The 20,823-nt window shown below is 34.7% G+C and overlaps 1 pseudogene; it reads left to right on the top strand.

Moving 5' to 3' along the window:
• Positions 1 to 15,817, top strand: part of LOC122655210 — a 41,970-nt pseudogene extending 26,153 nt beyond the window's left edge.
• The last annotated feature ends 5,006 nt before the right edge of the window (positions 15,818 to 20,823 follow it).

Raw genomic sequence — 20,823 nt, 5'->3', positions numbered from 1 at the left:
ATATATATATTTATATTCAATGAACGAAGGATAATTACAGGTAAGATATATATCATATCATATCATATCATACTATTATATAAGTGCATGAACTCATGTTTTGTGGCAAATTTTTCACTTGACTATTTTATCCTTCTTTTTTGTAAAATTACCCCCTCTCATTCATTATCTTTTTGTTATTTCTTTTTTATTCTTCTCATATCATTGGTACCCTTTTATTTATTTTTTCTTTATTCTTTATAAAAATACCATATACTTCCTATCGCACAGGAGATTTTTTTCTATTCTCAGTGACGGAGTATCTATAAAAAATACCATATTCTTCCTTTCTAACATTAGATTCTCTCTCTTATTTCTCTATTATGGAAAATATTAATCCCTTTTATATCTCACATGTTTCTCTCTCCCCCTAATTATTCTCTTCTTCTCTCGCTCACTCTCTCAATTCCCTCCCATACCTCTCTCCCTCTGCTGTTCACCATTACCACCGCCGCATTTCCATAGCAGCAGCTCCACAAGATTGCTCCATAAGCATACATGTTAGGATCTTGGGGAGCTACTCCTCTCCCTTCTTCTCTATTCTCTCTACAAACCCTAACATCAGAAAATCAAGCTTTGGAGGTCAACCTTTGGTGATCCCACGAGTCTTGGAATTGATTTTCGTTGAACCAGAACCTTTTGTTTCCTTCAAATTCCGATCTTGCTTGTCGACGGTGACACTACTATGAATACGATCAAAACACCGATCTCATTTATGATGTTGTAAATTCCCGTACAAAGATCTAAGTTCTATTTCCCTTGTTAGAATGGAGTGTTCTCAAAATGATTTGAAGTGAGCTATCATAGGCAAAGATTAGTTCAGAAGCTAAGAGGACTTCTTCTCCTATTTTATGCAGAAGAAACCCCAATCTAAGGACTTCGTTTCCTCTTTTCCAGCCATTCAAAACCTTAGGGTTTGTTCATGCAGGGAATATTGCCTACACTTGTGTAGCTTCAATCTAATCATGAATAGGTTAAAGGTGAAGCATCAGAGATTGTCCGACTGAAGAATTGTAGCACCACCGATCTTTAGTTCCATGAATAGGTTAAAGGTGAAGCATCAGAGATTGTCCGACTAAAGAATTGCAGCACCACCGATATTTTCATAGAGATATAGAGAGTCCCTATCTGATATGACCCCTTGTTGTAAAAGACCACTGCATGTATGTAAACGGTACAAGGAAGGTTTCCTTATCCTATCCTTATATGTTGATAACATCCTACTAGCTGGGAATGACATGGAGTTAATTGTCTCCAATAAAGAGTGGTTGCCCTCTACGTTTGAGATGAAGGACATGGGGAGGCCAACTTTCTGTTGGGAGTGAAGATTGTGAGGGACCATGCTAGGAGATTTCTTAGTTTGTCTCAAAAGACTTACATAAAGAAAGTCCTGGATCGATTCCATATGATCAACTCAAAACCCATAGATAGTCCACTGGATAAGGCATGCAATTTGAGCCTAGACCAATGCCCTAAAATTGATGAAGAAAGAAAAAAAATGTTCAAAATATCCAATGTGGCCATAGTAGGTAGTCTGATGTATGCGATGATGTGCATGCGGCTTCGTTGTCGGCATTGTTAGCTATTATTAGAGTAATCTAGGACCAATTCATTGGCAAGCAGTAAAGAGGATCCTTCGATACCTACATGGGACTATAGACCCCTTGCTCACCTATAGTGGTTCAAATTGGAGACTGAGGCTATAATGATGCTGATTGGGCTAGTGACAGAGACGAGCGCAAATCCACCTCAGTGTATGTATTTATCCTAGGAGGCGGCGTCGCTACTTAAAGTAGCAAGAAATAGACTTACATCACACTATCCACGATGGAGTCAGAGTATGTCACATGTTCGACAACAGTTCAGGAGGCCATTTGGTTCAGAAGGTTCTTGCAAATACTAAGTGTTTCTACTCACTCAGACGCCGCTGTGCTTATACATTGTGACAATACAACAACACTGGCATTTGTGAAGGACCCCAAGTTTCATGGGAGAGCCAAGCACATTGACATACGATATCATTACATTTGAAACATGGTTGCGCATGGTGAAGTAGTTTTGAAGCATATCTCCACTGGTAGTATGTTGGCTGATCCTTTAACGAAGCCCATTGCCAGAGATGTTTTCCTGGTTCATGTTAAGAACTTGGGATTGAGGCAAATGTGATATGTATTTTACTTTGGGACACTTTTATGGATGAACATTTATTTGTATCTCTCTTTCATTTATTTATGAGATATATTTGTTTGAGTAATATTGTGTATACACATTCATTTATTATTGTAAAGATGCCACTAAGCATTGAGTCGACCCACTCACACGGGTGACTCACCTTGGCGCTTGTGGGTAGAACCGATGAGCATTTGTTCTTCATGGCACCTTAGTCAGAGCTAAGATGAGACCTTATTTGGTCCAACATGGAAGATACCACACTTCCACATAGCCTATGAAAAGTCGGATGTGAGGTTTCAAGCAGAAACCATAAGGGTAACTGCGCTAGAAACTCAGGTTAGGTGCTTGGCACAATAGCTAGACTAAGATCCATATGATGTTTATTTTTTTAAAGTGACATTCCCACCTCAGTGGGAGTTATGCCAAAGCATACATATCATACTGTATGTGCTTATACTGACCGATAGTGAGAGTGACTGAATGGATCCCTACTTCAATACCATGTGAGCCATGTGGATTATATTAATCCCTAAGTACCCTTATTACCTAAGACAATGTCATGAAGTAGAAACCCAATGACGCTACTTTGACGTACTCCTTAAGATCATGGATGATGCAGTTCAGTGGAACACGATTGGGAAAGTTGTTGGAGATAATCGGATTGACATGAGGGGCTCAGGGAAAGCATTTGATATTAAACCTTTATTTTGTGACTCATTGGTCGGGCGACTTATCGTGTTTGTGATCGATGTAATCATAAGTACATTACATACAAGGGGTTAGCACTGATCATCATGAGGGATCGAGAGTGCTAAATCTGGTATAATTGGATCATTTAGGGTATTTCAAGATTGTTTGCGAGTGATGTGCTATGTTAGTTAGATGGAAGCTTAATATAGTACTCCTATTTTATATTATCTCATTAGGTTGCGCGTCCCATTTTCTATATGAAGAGTTACACAATTGTGAGAAACTTGGATGCATAGTTGAGCTAATGCACCCTGTGTGGGGGAGTGGGAGATGTAAGTAGGAACCGTCCTTGGGCCCGATCTGTGGTGAGCATAAAGGGCAACCGGCCCTACCCTCGAGCAAGGGGAGAGTGGGCCAGCTACTTAAGTGACCGACTCTCTACCCCCTCCTTTCTTTATTCCTAGTGTGAGTGTGAAAAAGGGGGGGGGGGCTTAGTGTGTTAGTTACAAATAGAGTCTCTCTAACACTAAGGCCATTTATTGGAAACCAAATTTCCTCTCTCTCTATCTCTTGCTCTCCAAGTATTTGTGTTCTTTGTGGGATTCCATCTTTTCCAAGGGATTTGTGGTATGGATTTCTCTTTGGAGAAACCTTTCAAGATATTTAGAGAAAGAAGAAGCTTGTTTGTGTGCTCGTAATTAAAAGCATGGTTATTGATCTTTCTTCTGTTATCTTCCCATATATGTTCAGGTAGGATCTAAACTGAATATATTTGGATCATCAATCAATTGATCTAAGAAACACGATTGATAAGAGTGCCACAACACCCTACACCTTCTAAAAGAAGGAGGTGTCAACTTGTAATGAACCGGTTGCATGAACTCAGTGTTAGTCAAATTGCAGACCATGGGATCATCTCCTCGGTTCCCCTAGGAAACCAAAAAGAAAAATTATCTTAGGTTCACAACAATTGAAATCTGGGTTATCCCATGGGTACCCTATTTAAATTTTAGGGTTGCCTATGATCGCCCAAGGGAACCCTACTATGACCCAATTAGGGTTTGGTATGAAAAACCAATACCCAATCCTTCTCTTTCTAGTCCCATAAAATTATGGGATCCATAAGAGAGAGAAAACTCATCTCTTTTCCATCCCATGGAAAGAGGGATCCACCCATACTTGAATGCGCAGCAGAAAGATATCGATTCGGGTTTCTTTCATATCCCATGATTATCATATAATTAAAAACAAGAGGAATTAACAAGAACTTGCTAACCTGTTGAGCCTCAAGTGTTTCTCCTCCAATAGACAGTGGTTCTTCCTCCAATGAGCACACCAGGTAAACAAACTTGAACTTCCAATGGTGCAGCCAAGGTTCTCCAAGTCAAACCAATAATCTCTTCAGATCTTCAAGCATAAATCTGGGTTTCCAAAACCCAAACTCTCAAAATCTAGAGAGCAAGAAGGAGAGAAAGAGAGTTTGAGAGCCAAAAACGGGGAGGAGGGGGAGCACCAAAAATCCGCCCAAGGCTGGAAAAAACATGGTGCCCCCCTCCACTTTTTTTAGGTGTTTATATAATGAGGGTTTCTAAAACCCTATTTTGAATAAACCCAGTGAGAGTTTATTTCTCTCTCTCCTCTTTGACTTGAACCCGTTTAAACCTGATGGGCTTCTAATTGGTGAAGAAGCAGAATCTAATAGAAAATGTTTAATTAATTATTTATTTTATATTTAATGGATAAATAAAATAGCACCTTATCCAATAAATAATTAATTAATTAGAAAATTCCAATTATACCCTCACATAATAATTAATTACCATGTACCAACACACCACTAATGTACATCATCATTATGGAATCTAGGGCATGTACACATGTACTGCCAAACCCTATTCCATAGCACATGTCCATACAAGAGCGTCTGTGTACGTGATCGGGTCCCGCAAAATACGATAAAATATTTTCAATTGAAACTACATATAATCTATCATTTTATGTGAAAATAGGTTTTGCAAAAACCATTTCTAAAACAGCATTGGATCCAAATTCCGATCCGACCATCCACGGACAATCTCTATCTTGATGTTTTCCAATCGGGCAGTGGTGACCATGTTGAGTAATTCTCTCACTCATGAAATGTTCGTGCATTCCCAGGACACCGGCTTTAATTCGCTTGAGTCTTAGTCATTGATGATCCAAAGAATGCAGTCACATTTCATAGTGATGAGGTCCTCTTATGTACAGGGTCTTGTACGAAATAGATTTCCATTTCAACCAGGATTCTAAATCTATTTATAATATTTTGAGTAATATTCTATTGCCATTGCATCCAAAAGGGCCCATAATCCTTATCCTCAAGAGGGCCGACTTTGAATCTCTATAAAGAAATAGAAATTTAAATTCGAACATATGTAACCAATTCGGTTTAATAAGAACAAAATGGTTTGATTTTTTTTTAATACTTGGATCAGCTTAGAATTTGACTCGATTCAATTCGATTGCAGTCAGGACATTTTCGGTTTGGACGGACTCAAATCAGTTCAAAAGTAAAACCATTTTACTTTTTACATTTTAGTATTATTACATTAAAATTTAAAACACTTTATTGCATTTTGATTTTATTTAAAAAATATATTTTTTTAATAAGAAAATGACGAAATTATAACGGTAAGTGAAACTATTTTCACTTTTAATAACACTCATACTATTAATATTACCAAAAAAAAATACTCATACTATTAATTACACAAACCCTTTTAATAGCCTTGTGTTTTTATATTTTATGAAGTATGACAATTGTTGACCATACTTTCAACTTATGTTATCAATAACTTTTGAACAATTGCATTAAAAGTCAAACATCTTTTGCTTTTATTGATATAGACCTTCTAATTAATTAAAAAGATGACATCAGATTTCATATATGACAATAGTTGACTTCGAAAGTTTTAACAGGCAACCAAAATGAGCATAAGAGATAAAAAATTAAATACAATTGTAAAAAATAGCATCAGAATTTTTTAAATGCATAAAAATATAGAGGCTATATTAAGGACAAAGAAAAGAGGAAGGAAAATCAATAGTTCAATACATGCATGTATGCGTCACACAAAACAATAAGGTGGCATGAGGCATGAGGTACAGGGCATTTTTGTATGAAGAAAGAAGTATTTGAATACTTTATGCTTCTTCATGCCACCAAATGAAATCTCCTGAAATGTGAGGCAAAGAAGTGTTGTTTGAATCATAACTCTCCTTGAGTACTTGCTTCTATATAAATATAGATGGCCCAAAATAGAACATAATAGAAGACCTTTGGTTACGCAATTTCAAAAAAAACATTATCAAGATGATGAAATTATTCTTTGCAGTCGTTTGTTTTACTCAACTATTCTGTTTCACTAGTTGCCTCTTGCATCGCAGTCAGTTCCCTCTAACGTTTCTTTTTGGAACTGCAACGTCTGCTTATCAGGTAATTAAGGAAACACTCCAACCAACCAACTCATTTCTTTCTTTTATGACAATGTGCTTTTTTTGGGTGGTAGTCAAGTTTAATTTCACATTAGTTGTTCAAGTTATTTTTTATCCGAAAAATCTTGTTATAACTAAGGTTGGTTACAACAAGATTGTAACGGTTCATTTTGGCCTCTTGTCTTATTACTGAAAGTTATTTTAATCACCAAAGTTTTCAAAATAAGTTGAAAGTGATTTATCATTATGTCATTTTCAAAAGTTGTTATTATTCATGTTAAATGACGAGATTACCCCACATTAAATAACTTTTCAGAATAATACAAAGGGCAAAAAAGTAAGATCACATTTCTTTTTTTTTTATTTATGAAAGTAAGGTTACATTTCTTAGTTCATTACTTGGTGAAAACCAGATGCACCCCTTTTTCTTAGTTCACTACTTGGTGAAAACCAGATGTACCCCTTTTTAACCTTTATATTCCCACTCTCAAAATTGTAGTCCCAAGAATTGATAAGCAGTATTAGTATGGGTACCAATGCTACAAATGGTACATTTACTTGAAAAGGATTTAAGTTATGGTTTACTTGATACACTAATAATATTGAACTTCTTATCATTTGTTGGGTGGATCCATGTTATAAAGTACCACAACCATTTATTGGTCAATTTTCATAAAAAAATAAGCATATTTTAATGGTTTAAAGTGCGACGAGAGTTGGAAAATTGCAAAAATTCTACTAATGTCCATTATTATATATTAGAGAATGGAGAAAGTTTTCTTGCACCATAGGTGCAATCTTGGTCATAAAGTTTTTGCCCCTATAGTATAGAGTTGATAATACTCTTTATTGCTTTATTAGAGATTATTGATATATATATATATATATAACTCTTCTATATATACTTTGTAGGGAGATTACAAATATAAAAAGAATAATTTAAACTAACTAGACATCGTATTACAAAGGGATTAATATATAAATTAATGGAAAATATTTTTGAGGATTTACATTCCAAAGGAGAAAAGTTCTTTGTAGCTTGGTCACATATAGGAAAGACTGCCCATACAACACATAGCACCCACGTGGAAATAATAGATAGGCAAGTTGTTGATTCACCACATATCCAATTTTAAAGTCAATGCAACCATATACCTCCATATATTGGGATTATTTCCTCAAATTTTTATCCTTATATTTATGTTTAAACATTTTTTTAACACTTTTAATTTTCTATGTGGCATACCGGGTTTTGAACCGAATCGCAGAAGAATCGATTCAATTTTGGTTTTAAAATAAGGATTTTTTCTCAATTTTGGTTCGATTTCAATTTCAAGGGTAAAACCGTTTGATTAGCATTGAACTGAATTTATTCTAAATTGTATTAGTAGTTACAGCTTGTTCAGATATGGTGAAGGGAAGAACCAATTAAATTTTCTAAGATAAAGGCATAAAACATCATTAAGTCACAAGAAAATTGGGGCATTTCTTTAATATTCATCCTTATGAATCCAAGTGATTAAATATACATTGTTAATTTTGAACTATATTTTTTTTATTCTTCACAAAATTAGATAATTGAACATTCTATTTTTCTTGAAGATTGTGCACTGTATTCAAGTCAATTTGTATTAGTAGTTGGAGGCTCAATTCTATATTATTTATTGGTGACATGTCTAAGTAATAGGATATAAACCGAATGAGAAACTGAAAATGAAATAGAATAAAAACCCAAATTGAACCGACTCATCGAACCGAGTCAGTTCAGTTTTGGTTTTGAAAATGTGTTCTTATTCTCGATTGGGTTCAATATTGATTTCTATATTCAATATCTTGAACCAAACCAAAACAAAACGGAATAACCAAAAACAAACGGATTATCAAATTTGGTGGTCTACCCATATTCGATAGAGGGTTTCATGAATAGACACAAGAACTTTTACAAACTCTTATTTAGTGTCCTCTTGATTTGTTATTGCACATTAAATTTCATGGATTTATGTTATCTGAACTATATGAGATAAAAAAATTTTAGGGAAAGAGAACGCCACCCAGTCGTGCAGTGCACGCTGCCCCTGCATCGAGACACAGGGGCGCGCAAAATGATCACCGTACCCCTGGTCATTTCCATCGTTCCAAGGGGTTGCAGCGGTCATTACGTGCACCCATGTGTCTATATACAGGTGTGGCGTGCGCTGCGTGATCGGGTGGCATTCTTTCTCCCATTTTGGTGTTATCAAGCTACTATATCTCTTGCACAATTTGCAGAAGCTCTGACCATCTTCTTAAGTGTTTTGATTTATTGCTTGATACATACCTTTCCAGGTTGAAGGTGCTTACTTAGAAGGTAACAAAAGCCTCAACAATTGGGATGCATTTACTCATCTGCCAGGTAACTTCCACTTTTGACCTTACTTTTTTGAGATGCAGTCTACAATCCACTACTTCTGGAATTCCTTTTTAAATTACTAAAATTGACTACTACTTTGAAATCTTTTCATGAGTCGTGAACAAATAAATCAAATTTAAGGCATTACACTTTGCATTAACGATGATATTCCTAAATGGAAAGATTAGAGAATCAATGAAGTTTAGCTCTATTTGTAGCATATTGTGAGATCCTAATTAACATATATTTGGTACCAATTTTTTTTTTGTGAAAGGATAATTTATTATTGAAAAGAGAGATAAAATCCAAAAACCAAAGGCTAGCAAGGGGGACAGACCTCAACAAAAGAAAACTGAGCAACCATCAAAATAGATACAACAAAATCCAGGGGGATAAAACAACCTAACAAATGTGGGAACAATAAAACAAGGAGGGAAGGGGGAGGAGAGAAACAAAGAAAATAGAAGATTCATCAAAAGTAGGGGGAAAAACAAGAAGAAGATTTCAAGCCAACACAAGATGTCTATTTCTCGTAGTATCTGGGTAAATAGCACATCTATGAAGAATTTTATTTCTTATCTCAAAAGTAATGGTGTCTTAGATTTGTTCAATAGAACACGAGAAAAAAGTCCTCCTCTTATTTTGTTCCCGCCAGATATGATGATTCACTGTACTAAAAAACAATTTACCAAGAGTGTCAACGATTTTGCTATTGAAAGATTACATAGTCTACTTCTATTCTCTGTTAGTAGAAGGATAACTCTAGGAACAGACCAACATTTTCTAGAATGTTACCCCAAACCGACTTAGAGAAGAGATAGAAAAAAAAATAAATGGTCTACACTCTCAAGGAAGTTCCAACAAAGATAAAAATTTAGACTGGATAAATTCCAAAATAATGAAATTTAATTGGGTCCATTACTATATATATTTTTTTTATAGGTGCTTCTGAAGGAGAGTTGAATTTATGACATCTTAATTGTGAGGTGTTGGTCATTGCCAACTTAGCTACAAAACCTTAGGGTAAAACAACAATTTTCATAGCACCTCTTAACAATGGCTACGAAATCTGGATTTATTCATTTGTGACCTTGGATAATCAATAGCATGAGAAGACAGTGGAGATGACACTAATGATCACTCATTAATTTAATAATTACTCTAGTATCTAAACAATATTTTTTGGTTCATCTTATAGGAGGTATCAAGGATGGAAGCAATGCAGATGTTTCTACCGATCACTACCACCGCTACATGGTACGTGTTCAAATACCTTTCATTTCTTATTAAGTTCTTCATAATAACAAATATTTTTTTTGGAAACTAGTATAGCTCTTTTGAAGCAAATATTTTTTTGGGAAAATCTTGTTGTCACCAAGGTTGGTTAAAACAAGATTGTAACCTTACTTTTGAACCCTTTTAGTATAACACTTCTTTTTTCCATGAGGGTAAATCATTTCATTTCACATGGACAAAGACAACTATTGAAAATAACATAATAAGTCACTTTCATATCAAATAATCACGATTGAATACAATGTAGCCCAAACCCGACCCCAAAAGAAAATCTTGAATCATACAACCTAACTATCTGGAATAAATGTTTTGGACGAAAGGGTGCCAATTTGAGAGGACATAGTTTTTGACCTATTTAAGGATTGAAGGCTGGTCCACACTCATATGATCCCTAAAATTATTATGAGGGCCGGCATTATATGAAAGGGTTAAATCTCAACTTTAACCAGATTCTAATCTTTGAAAGCTTATTATTCATTTTTAAGTTGTTTTGTTGTATAAATAAAGACCAAGTTTATTGCATCTTATTACTTGGGTAAAGATCTAGAACTTGGGTCTATAATTTAAAGTTGATTGTCAAACAGGAAGATGTGGAGTTAATGCATTCCCTTGGAGTGAATTCTTATAGATTTTCCATTTCATGGTCTAGAATCCTACCAAGTAAGTTTTACTATGTTCAATTCTATTGACATTAATTAAAACAAATAAGAACACTACTTGATATATTTATGTTTCAATTCTATCCTAAATGCAGAAGGTAGATTCAGAGAAGTTAACCCTGCAGGAATTGAATTTTACAACAAGCTAATTAATGCTCTCTTACAAAAAGGTAAAATTCCTTATTTATTTATTTTTAATTTAAATTTTTGGGTTTTGTTTGTTTGGAAGTAAATTGAGGGGAATGGAACTGAAATTAAGAACAAAATGGAACCTATTTAATCATTACCACCAATGACATATTAATATATATGGCACAATTAAAAAATGCAGTAATTGTATTATTGTTGATTCTCAACCAGATTCCTTGTATTTGAGTTAAGGGAGCAACTCATATGGGCTAGCCCAAGAAATGGAAAAAAAAAAAAAAAGAAGGAATTCGGACATTTGAAAATTTTAAGTACCATGCTTAGTAATATTTTAAGTTATTTTGACTCATATGGGCTGGGCTAAGTATAATGTTTTTTTTCTAATTAATTTTATTTCATTTCCCTTTAATTACTTGCAACTAGAGAAATTTTTTCTTATCTTAATTGTTACGGATTTGAACAGGAATACAACCATTTGTTACATTGCACCCCATGTTGATATTCCTCAAGAACTTGAAGATCGATATGGCTCATGGTTGAGTTCGAAAATACAGTAAGTCTATTTTATTTTCACTATGTTGTTTTTCAATTTTGTAATTGTATTCTTATCATTTTATTAATTTATTTTATTATATTTTCTTCAAAATTTCACTACTTACACATGTAGAAAAGATTTTAGATATTTTGCTGAAGTATGTTTCAAAGCTTTTGGTAATAGAGTGAAATATTGGGCAACAATGAATGAGCCAAATCTTGTAGCAAAACTTGGTTATATCATAGGGGATATCCCACCCAATCATTGCACCAAACCCTCGAATGGTTGTCGTTATGGGAACCCAGCAAATGAACCATATGTCGCTGCGCACAACATGATATTATCACATGCCACTGTTGTAGACATTTATAGGAGAAAATATCAGGTAATATAAAAACTCTTCTTCTTCTTCTACGTGATCTCTACATGCATATGGTTTATAATTGGAATCTCATGCAAGCATGTTTCTATTATTTATTATTATTTTTTTTAACCTTAAACAAAGGTTAAGCAGGGAGGTATGATTGGGATCGTTTTACATGCAATGTGGTATGAACCACATAGAGATACCCCAGCAGATCACTTAGCAGCTAAACGGGCAATTGATTTCTTCCATGCATGGTAATCAATTTAAAATTTATCATGTGTGTATGTAAAGATAGATGCCTAGTAATCAATGATTTTACATTCCTCACCTATATGTGGATGTAATAAGATGATAATCTTAAATAAATGCTATTACTACTAATAATGCCTTGTTAGTTTTTTGTTTCTCCATGTAAATTTATCACCACACATTAAGGTGTTCGAGGGATTGCAAATCAAGTTCTGCTCACTAGTAATATATTTCTTTGGAGAGTCTACGATTGTGGACTGTTAGGTAACTTATGTCCCTCTTATTCTAGTTAGAATCCCCTAATGTTACATAAGGTAAGACTCATATGGATTCAAATCTTTATTTTGACACCTTAATAACCAACATAATCATCATGCCTTAGATGTGATTACATTAAGAATATAGCTAAATCTGAGCCCAAGTTTTTTTCTTTTTTTTTGTTGAAAAAGTCTTTCAATAAGCGAGAAATAACCAGACTAAGATGATGATTCCATTAGGTAGAAGGCTAACTTAGCCAGACAAAAAAATGGAGAATTAAAACACAACTATGACAACACCAAATAAATAAATAAATAAAATTGAAAACTAGTAAATATCTTTTTAAAATTATTTTTGTTTTCATCAATTATTTTCTTCTGAAATATTCATATGTTTTATGTTTGCAGGATATTGGACCCCATAATGTATGGTGATTATCCTTCTGAAATGCGTGAAATATTGGGTCCATTACTACCAATATTTTCACGAGAAGAAAAAGAAAAGTTGAAAAATAAATTAGACTATATTGGCCTTAATCATTATACAACCTTCTATGCACAAGATTGCCTGTTCTCTCGATGCAACTCTATGACTTCACAAATTGATGCATTTGTGAATCCTACAGTAGAAAGAGATGGTCGTCCTATTGGAGAGCCGGTAAGTGAAAGAGAAGTTAAGTTGTGGATATATTTATTTCAAACAATTAAGTTGTCAAATGGGTGAACTTATTTTGAAAAAAAAAACAAGAAAATTGAATAGTTAACTTATTTTTTTTAAAAATAAAAATAAATTTATCTAACGAAGTCCAAAACATACAACACCCAAGAGGAAGAGAATGAAGGAGAAAGAGAGAAAAAGAGGGAGAGGAGGAAGGGGAGTCCGGCCTGTCCCCAAAGAAGAGAGGCTACCACGACAAAGATATTACATAGGCATTACAAGAAGGAAACTAGAATTCCCTAACATGTAGCTAAATGCAAGTTCCTGATAGAATCCAGGACAGAAGGGATTTTAGGATCAAAGATAATTTTATTCTCAAAACCTATTGTGTCCCAAATGAGCTAGTTCATTCTAGACGATTGACCACTACTTTGATTGAATGGACATAACTTGCCGCTTTTTTTTGGAGGGGGGGTATGTGGGTTCCAACATTCTATGTTTTGGGAAATGAATCTTTTCAGTATTAGTTTCATGATTTGATTAATCATAGTAGTCCACTATATCCCCTGAAGAAAAAGAAGAAAAAAAAAAGAAGCAAAAAGAAGCACATTTTCTACCGTTGTCAATGCCATAAATTTTTTTTTATAATTCTTTATTTATCATTCGGATAAATTTATTATGTACCTCTAATGATGTGTTTTCCTCTTTTTTAGACAGGGATGCCAGACTTTTATGTGGTTCCTTCTAGCATGGAGCAAGTGGTCATGTATTTCAAAGAAAGATATCACAGCACTCCAATGATAGTTACTGAGAATGGTATGACATGCTAAAATAATTGGCCTATGTTTATCTTATTCATATAGGTCATTTTTATAAATGATTTGTTTAATTGGACCATTGCATCAATATTCCACCTCTATAACCAAACTAAAGTAGCTATGAAATTGAGCATCTTAGAATTTTGTCTCTCCATTAAATTGCAACTATAAGATCTAATCATTACAATTTAATAAAACTTGTGATTCACTTAAATTGCTTATTGCTTTTTTGCCCCTATTCTTTCATGTTTCAGTTTTTTAAATTGTATTTCATATTTATATATGAAAAAAACACTAGTTACTAAGTGGGGGATTGCTACTAAGGGTGTCAATCCTTCGGTTCAATCCGATTTTTGTCGGGCTAAATCGGTTTGGGTCTGGTACTAGGTCAACTTGAGATCAAACTGCTAAGAAGTTTTGATTCTGGTCAATTTTAGTCCAATTTCTTATTGATATTTTTTATATCGATTTGTAAACGGGCTACTATTGGGTTCGGTACGACTTGATTTTGATTTTACATGTATACATAAGAAAATCAATGGGAATCTTTTTTTTTTTGTGTGTTTTCGGTTTCTTATTGGGTTATTAATGGTCTGGTTTCAATTTCTTATCAGGTTCAGTCCTTTTTTGTATTTTAATTTATAATGGTTTCATAAAATCAATTCAAAACCAAACCAATAAGGACTTGGTTGGTCCAGGCTGAATCGGTCGCTTTTGACAGATCTGACCGATTCAACTAAACTTTGACACCCTTAATTGCCACTTTCCTTTAAGCAGAGAAATATTAGGTCTACACAAATTTCCTAGCATATGGTAAGTCAATCGTGGCAGAACTTTTGTGAAAAAGTTGACATCAAGGTTCCTTGCTTACATGACAAATTTTTGCCCAGTTGGCCAATTGGCAAATTACAACTCTGAAAATCCAAGACAATGTTGCATGTTAATACTTAAACAATTGAAAAGGACAAGCGTGCATGGACATACATGGGTTGTTATATGACTAACTTTAAGTTTAAAATTTGACGCGTGGCTAATCCATAATATTTTTTGCATATCCAATGCTCCATATATATTCCCTCGTGACCTTTCACATGTCACAAACAAGTATTAGACCAAGTAAGGTAGAAACAAGTAAGGCTTTCTAGTCAATATAATAGTTTTAAAACCCTTGGATATCTTGCATTTTTTTTTTGCACACTCATAATTCAAACCGTATACATTTGTGCACATGCATATACTTGTAACGTAATAATAATACAATACCTTGTTTGTAGGGTATGCTGATGCAAGCTATCATGATTCTCCAATCGAGGATTTTCTCAATGATACAAAGAGAGTAGACTTTTTAAATAGCTATTTAACTTCACTAACCAAGGCAATGAGGTACGTTGCTAGAATCAAACAAGATCATATCTTTTAAATCTTTAGAGGTTGCAATTATTTGTACAATCATTTAGGGATTAAGATTAATAAGCACCAATAGTAATGTTTTTCTACACAGCTTGAATTTAACTAATTGCCACCTTTTATTTTTATTTTTATTTTTTTGGCCAGATTGTACTGAAGGCTCATAAGCCACTAGGGGTGACAGCCCAAGAGGGCAACCAGGGTAGCAACCCAACTCCGAGAGGAGAGGGCGGCCAATGGGGGGTGGGAGGTGGAATGAAGATGTCAAACATCCAATTAGGGGAGTCAAACCAATGACTACTCCCTTGGACTTAGGCTAGAACCTTATTGCACTGGCAACCACCACCACGCCAAGAGGCACTCCCCCATATTTAGTGCTTATTGCACGAATGCTTTTCCCCTTATTAACCCTTGCCAACTCTTGCTGATCATATTTACAGTAATGGAGCTAATGTGAAGGGGTACTTCATATGGTCTCTACTCGACAATTTTGAATGGTCAAATGGATATTCTTTGCGATTTGGGATTCATTATGTGAACTACAATACATTGGAGAGAATACCAAAATTATCTGCAAAATGGTACAAGGAATTTCTAAATGGAGTGAAGATGGAGGAACAAACTGTTAGTGACAATAAAATTCGACGCCTCTTATCATAATCAAAAGCGATTTCTACAAAAATTACTTGCAATTATATACACTTGTATTGATGGAAATGTGTTGGGGAATCCAGGTCATGCAAGCATTGGACAAATTTTTTGAAATTCATTTGACACGCATCTAAGTAGTTCTAGCTCTTATGTTGGTGTTTCATCAAATTTCTGTGCTGAATTTTTACGTTCTTTGAAGGTTTGAGATTATGCAGAAACTTGAATTAAATAAGTTTTGGGGGAAATGTCATTTAGTTTCTATTGTGGAGTGCATCAGAAATCTTTCGATCCTTTGGTGTTTTCGGCATAAGTGAATTTTTTACAAATCATTCCTTGATGTATCGACGTGCAGAATCTCCCATTGCTATCGTGAGATGAATCCTGTTTTAGACTCTTTAGCTAAGAAGATAGCTTAATCACATGAATCTGACTCTTGGATGTTTCTGCCACCATTAATCATAGAGGATTTCAGATGTGATTTGGAAGAAAGACCTCAATTTAGATTGAGCTGCGTTTGAATAGTTGTCTGCTTGGGTTAGATTTTCTCTTTGTCGATGGCATTGTCGAATATGGAGTGGAAATCTACCTTCAATTTTCTTTTTTTTTTCTTTTTTTTGTGATATCTAGTTCCTTCTAGATATCTTTAATGTACATTCTTCTTCCATTCCTTCTTCTATAGTTCTATAAAATCTGTTGAAATTTAGTAAAAAATAATATATATTTGTATTAATTATGTCACGATCCCAATTTCACAGACCCGATGGGGCCCATGACACTAGATCTGATTGGAATGGTATAAAGAGAAAATATAGCTTAACATTTTTAAAATCCCATAACGAGCATGGGTGTCTGAAAGGCTCATTCATTTCCATATAATCATCAAAGTTCTATAAGCGAAAATATATAACTTAAAAAAATTACATATCTATCAAGGGACTGATGGCATTTAACAAAAACCTAAAACTGTACTTAATATAACATTCGTTACTTAAACCATTGCAACTTTGTTGGAAAAATGCCCACATGGGAATCCAACTCTCCTAAGTTGATCACAACTTGATTTTGATGATAACAAATACTTTAAGTATGATGTCTTGTAGTGATCCAATATGGAGAAACAAAGAATGGAACATCAGTGAACATCACCATTGTAAAGGATATAGAAGATTAAAGAAGCCCAAGAATTGAAATAAATTGAAACTTAAAGAAGAATGAAGAGCGAATACAACTTAGTCTATAATATGACACTGCATCACTTACATAGAATATGCATTCACACATTTACTCTTAAGCCTAGTTAGACCTTAGGAGATGCCTAAAGATCCATTACATTGATCAAAATTTGTAGAAGGACCGTTGGTAAAAATGCCCCAAGAAGACTAGATTGAAAACTCTCAAAGCATGGTGATTTTTCACCAACCGGTCTAACCAATTCATCCAATCGAATCCACTAGTTGGTTCCAGAAGCTAAGGAGCCAAACCGGATCAAGTCGGTTAACAATCGGATCGACCAGTTGTCCAACTAGTTAGAAAATGTCCAACCAATATCAAGTCGGTTTGTAATACCCCGAAGTTTCAAATTTTGAAATTTATATGGACGGAAGGCTATGTTTGGTAATGGTCTTGGTAAAGAACACCCGTTCTTGGTTAGGAATGCTCTTTGGCGTTTCTAGTCTAGAACGGTGTTCTGTGTATGAAAATGGTTGTTTGGTAATGGCCTAAAGAACGTTTTTGGAACAATAATAGAACAAAAATGTCATTTGATAAAATTTTCTTCCAAATTTGATATTAATCACAATAATGCCATTGTCATCTATATTAAGACCAAAAAAATACATGTCAAGGTTTTTTCACTCTTACCAACCAAGCATAAATTATCAACCTTGACATAAATTAAATATGTCAAATTATAGTTAATTAAAACTGAAATTACAAATTTGACAACCTAAAACTTGTTTAAGTCTTCTTCTTTCTTCAAGTCTAACTTAGTAAGAACTTCAAGGACGTCTTTGAACATCTTGGCTTGATTCTCTAAGGATGTGATTGCACTCTTCAACTAACCTTTCAGAAAATCCGATGACGGCATAGCAGATACAATTGGTAGGCCCAACTTTTGATTTTGATGAACTAGCCATAATATCTGAATAACACATGGATTATGTTTGACAGTCAGTTAACATAGGACACCATGAAATAAAAATACAATTAAGGTAGTAACACTAGACAAAATGACATATCCTGGCCATGTCGTACACAACATCATAAAACCAATAGGAAATGATACACATCAAAGCCCAAGATTAGTAGGAAATAGTCATATTGTCACAAATTAACCAACCAACATCATGAAATTGAATCTAGGATTGAATTTAATAATACCAAGAAGTCACATAAACACAAAAACCAATAGAAAGCAAATAAACATAGATACAGAAGATATGTCTCAGTGCACAAAAAATGACAATAGAATAGGCTTAACAAAAATATAGCTAATTTATAACCAATTAACCACCACCACTAACAGGATTAAGGGGCTAGCTAGACCAGCAAAACTCACTCAACATGGATTGTTGGATCTGTTTTTTGCCATTATGTTTGGGGTCAGTTCTTCATAAGAGTTGCAAAATAAAAATTTCCTCATAAGCATATCTTAAAACAAACAAAATCCATAGGTAAATGAATAAAGTAAAACCATGGAAGAATGAAGACCAAGTGCAACACCCATCTAATAGAAATGTCATTAGACCAAGTTTGCCAAAATTTGCTAAAGATAACCCTTCCAACAAAGAACTAATTAACTCAATTACCCATAAAAAGTACTAAATAATTCAATGAATATAAAGTTCTTACGGTTTTCTTCAACAGAAAATAGCCATGACATAAACTTTCCACACAAATGGTTAAACTGTTGGGTTTTGGGCTTCATTAATACACATTACTTATTAGGCCCATAATAAAGAATACCCACTCCAAGTTTAAGTCAGGGGTATTTCTGACCTAACATATTGTAGGAGTGTGATTAGGGTCAAGTGAATATTATACATTCAACCCAAGGTCCCCACAGCCGTCATTTGTCATTCTTTATCTTTTCCTACTCACAGGAGTTGAAAGTGAAAGGTTGTGGAAGGTTATTGGGAAGCTCTAAAAGCTATGGGGATCTACTTTAGTTATCAGCCAAAAATGTATGAATCTTTTATTCATTATTTTTTCATTGTGTTCCACAATCTATATGGGATCTTTTAATATGAATGAGTGATCAAAATCACAACAAGTGGTATCAGAGCCAACCCATATGGATCTGGAATCAATGTTCTTTAACAAAATCAATTTTCTTGGGTTTTTTGGGTTTTGGATCAACCTGTACGGTCACTGTTGGAGGTGTACGGCCACCAAAAATAAAAGTTTTTATATGGGGTTGTAGAGGAGGTCAGGGCGGTCACGGGCATATAAGTCGATTTGCCAGAAACCGCTTCATGCGCCGTCGAAAAAAGCATGTACATCTCACGCACTTGACTTTGGATTTTTAAAAAAATGATTTTTTATTGCGATGGACGATTCATCGTCGGGTTGACTCGGTAGGGTTCCCAAGTCAACCCGGTGAGGCAAATTGGTTTGACTCAGTCAAACCCGATTGTTTGTATTTGGGTTAAACCAACCCGTCCTGATCGACCCGAACTTGGATCGTTTGGGCGACCCGACTGGGGTTTAACCGATTGGATCCAGACTAGGTTGGTTGAACCGGGCCAAACCGCTCAGTTGGACCAGACCCAACCCAGACCAAGAGTGATCTCAAGCTGGTCGCCTTCCAAGGTCGCGTGAGGGCGCGTGGGATCGAGTTTGGGGTCCCGATTTTTTCTGCTGCATCTATTTTTTTATGCTATACACACTGGTATATAACACTTGCTTCAAATGTCACTTATGGGACCCACAGTGAGCATGTTTGTGTGTTTTTCAATGATTGGAATGTGTGTTTATGCATTTTTTATTCCCAATGATCATGAGATAAATGCTTGTGATGATATAACATGATGTAATGCAGAACAGTAGCACTATTTTATTAAATTATTGTGTGTGTGACGTTTTATGAATTGGTTTGTTCATATTTATGAATGAAAATATCTCATAGCTGCATCATGGGTTATTAGGTATTATAATAAGGTTAATTGGAACTCACCAAAGTGGTAAAACCTGATTTTATCGTAATACCCATAACTCAAGGTTTTCTGTAATGGCAGCAAAGAAAGGTGATGCTCACCCAAATGTAACATCATCAAAAACTAAAAGGAAATACATACACACACACAGGGAGAGATTAACCTAGGAATAATTGTTTACCCAAAGGTGACAATTTCTCCAAAGGTTGGTGCTGTCCCATAGTAATTGCAAGGTGTTGAGAGGACTAGTGCATTTAAAAAATCCAAAGGTTAGAAATGTAGTTTCAATTGATACTCTTGTTTTATAGGCTAGTTCATTAGTTTATACACTAGCATGGGTTTTAGGTATAAAAATACTCGGTTTAATATATTTACTTTCCTGCGATGGATGTATGATTTTATTATATCCATAAATTATGACAGATGTCTCTAAGCCATGGTTTGTTGGGCATTCCCAAGTTTTCTGGTGAGAACTATAGAAGTTGGCATGAGGATTCAAAAGTCTATTTATGCCTAAGAGACCTAGATCTTTGTCTGAGAGAACCCAAGCCTCAGCAGTATTCAGACTGAGAAGACTGACCATGAGAAGTAGGACACTGCCAATAGGAAATGCCTAAAAGTCATAAAGCATGCTATCTCTGAGACTATGAAAGATAACATTACCATGAAGGCGACTGCAACATAGTACTTGGAGGCAATTAGAGTCAAGTTTGAATCTTCAAAGAAGGTCCAGTCAGTTGATTTGATGAGTACCCTAACAACTGCCAAGTTTGATGGAAATGGTAGCACCAAGGAACACCTTCTAGGTCTAGTTTCCTTGGAAAACAAAATTAGGGAGCTAGAAATAAATTTTGATGATGA

The sequence above is a fragment of the Telopea speciosissima genome, chromosome 3 (assembly GCF_018873765.1).
Source record: "Telopea speciosissima isolate NSW1024214 ecotype Mountain lineage chromosome 3, Tspe_v1, whole genome shotgun sequence".
NCBI lineage: Eukaryota > Viridiplantae > Streptophyta > Magnoliopsida > Proteales > Proteaceae > Telopea > Telopea speciosissima.
Note: the sequence above shows the minus strand (reverse complement) of the source record. Positions and strands in the feature narration are given on the sequence as shown.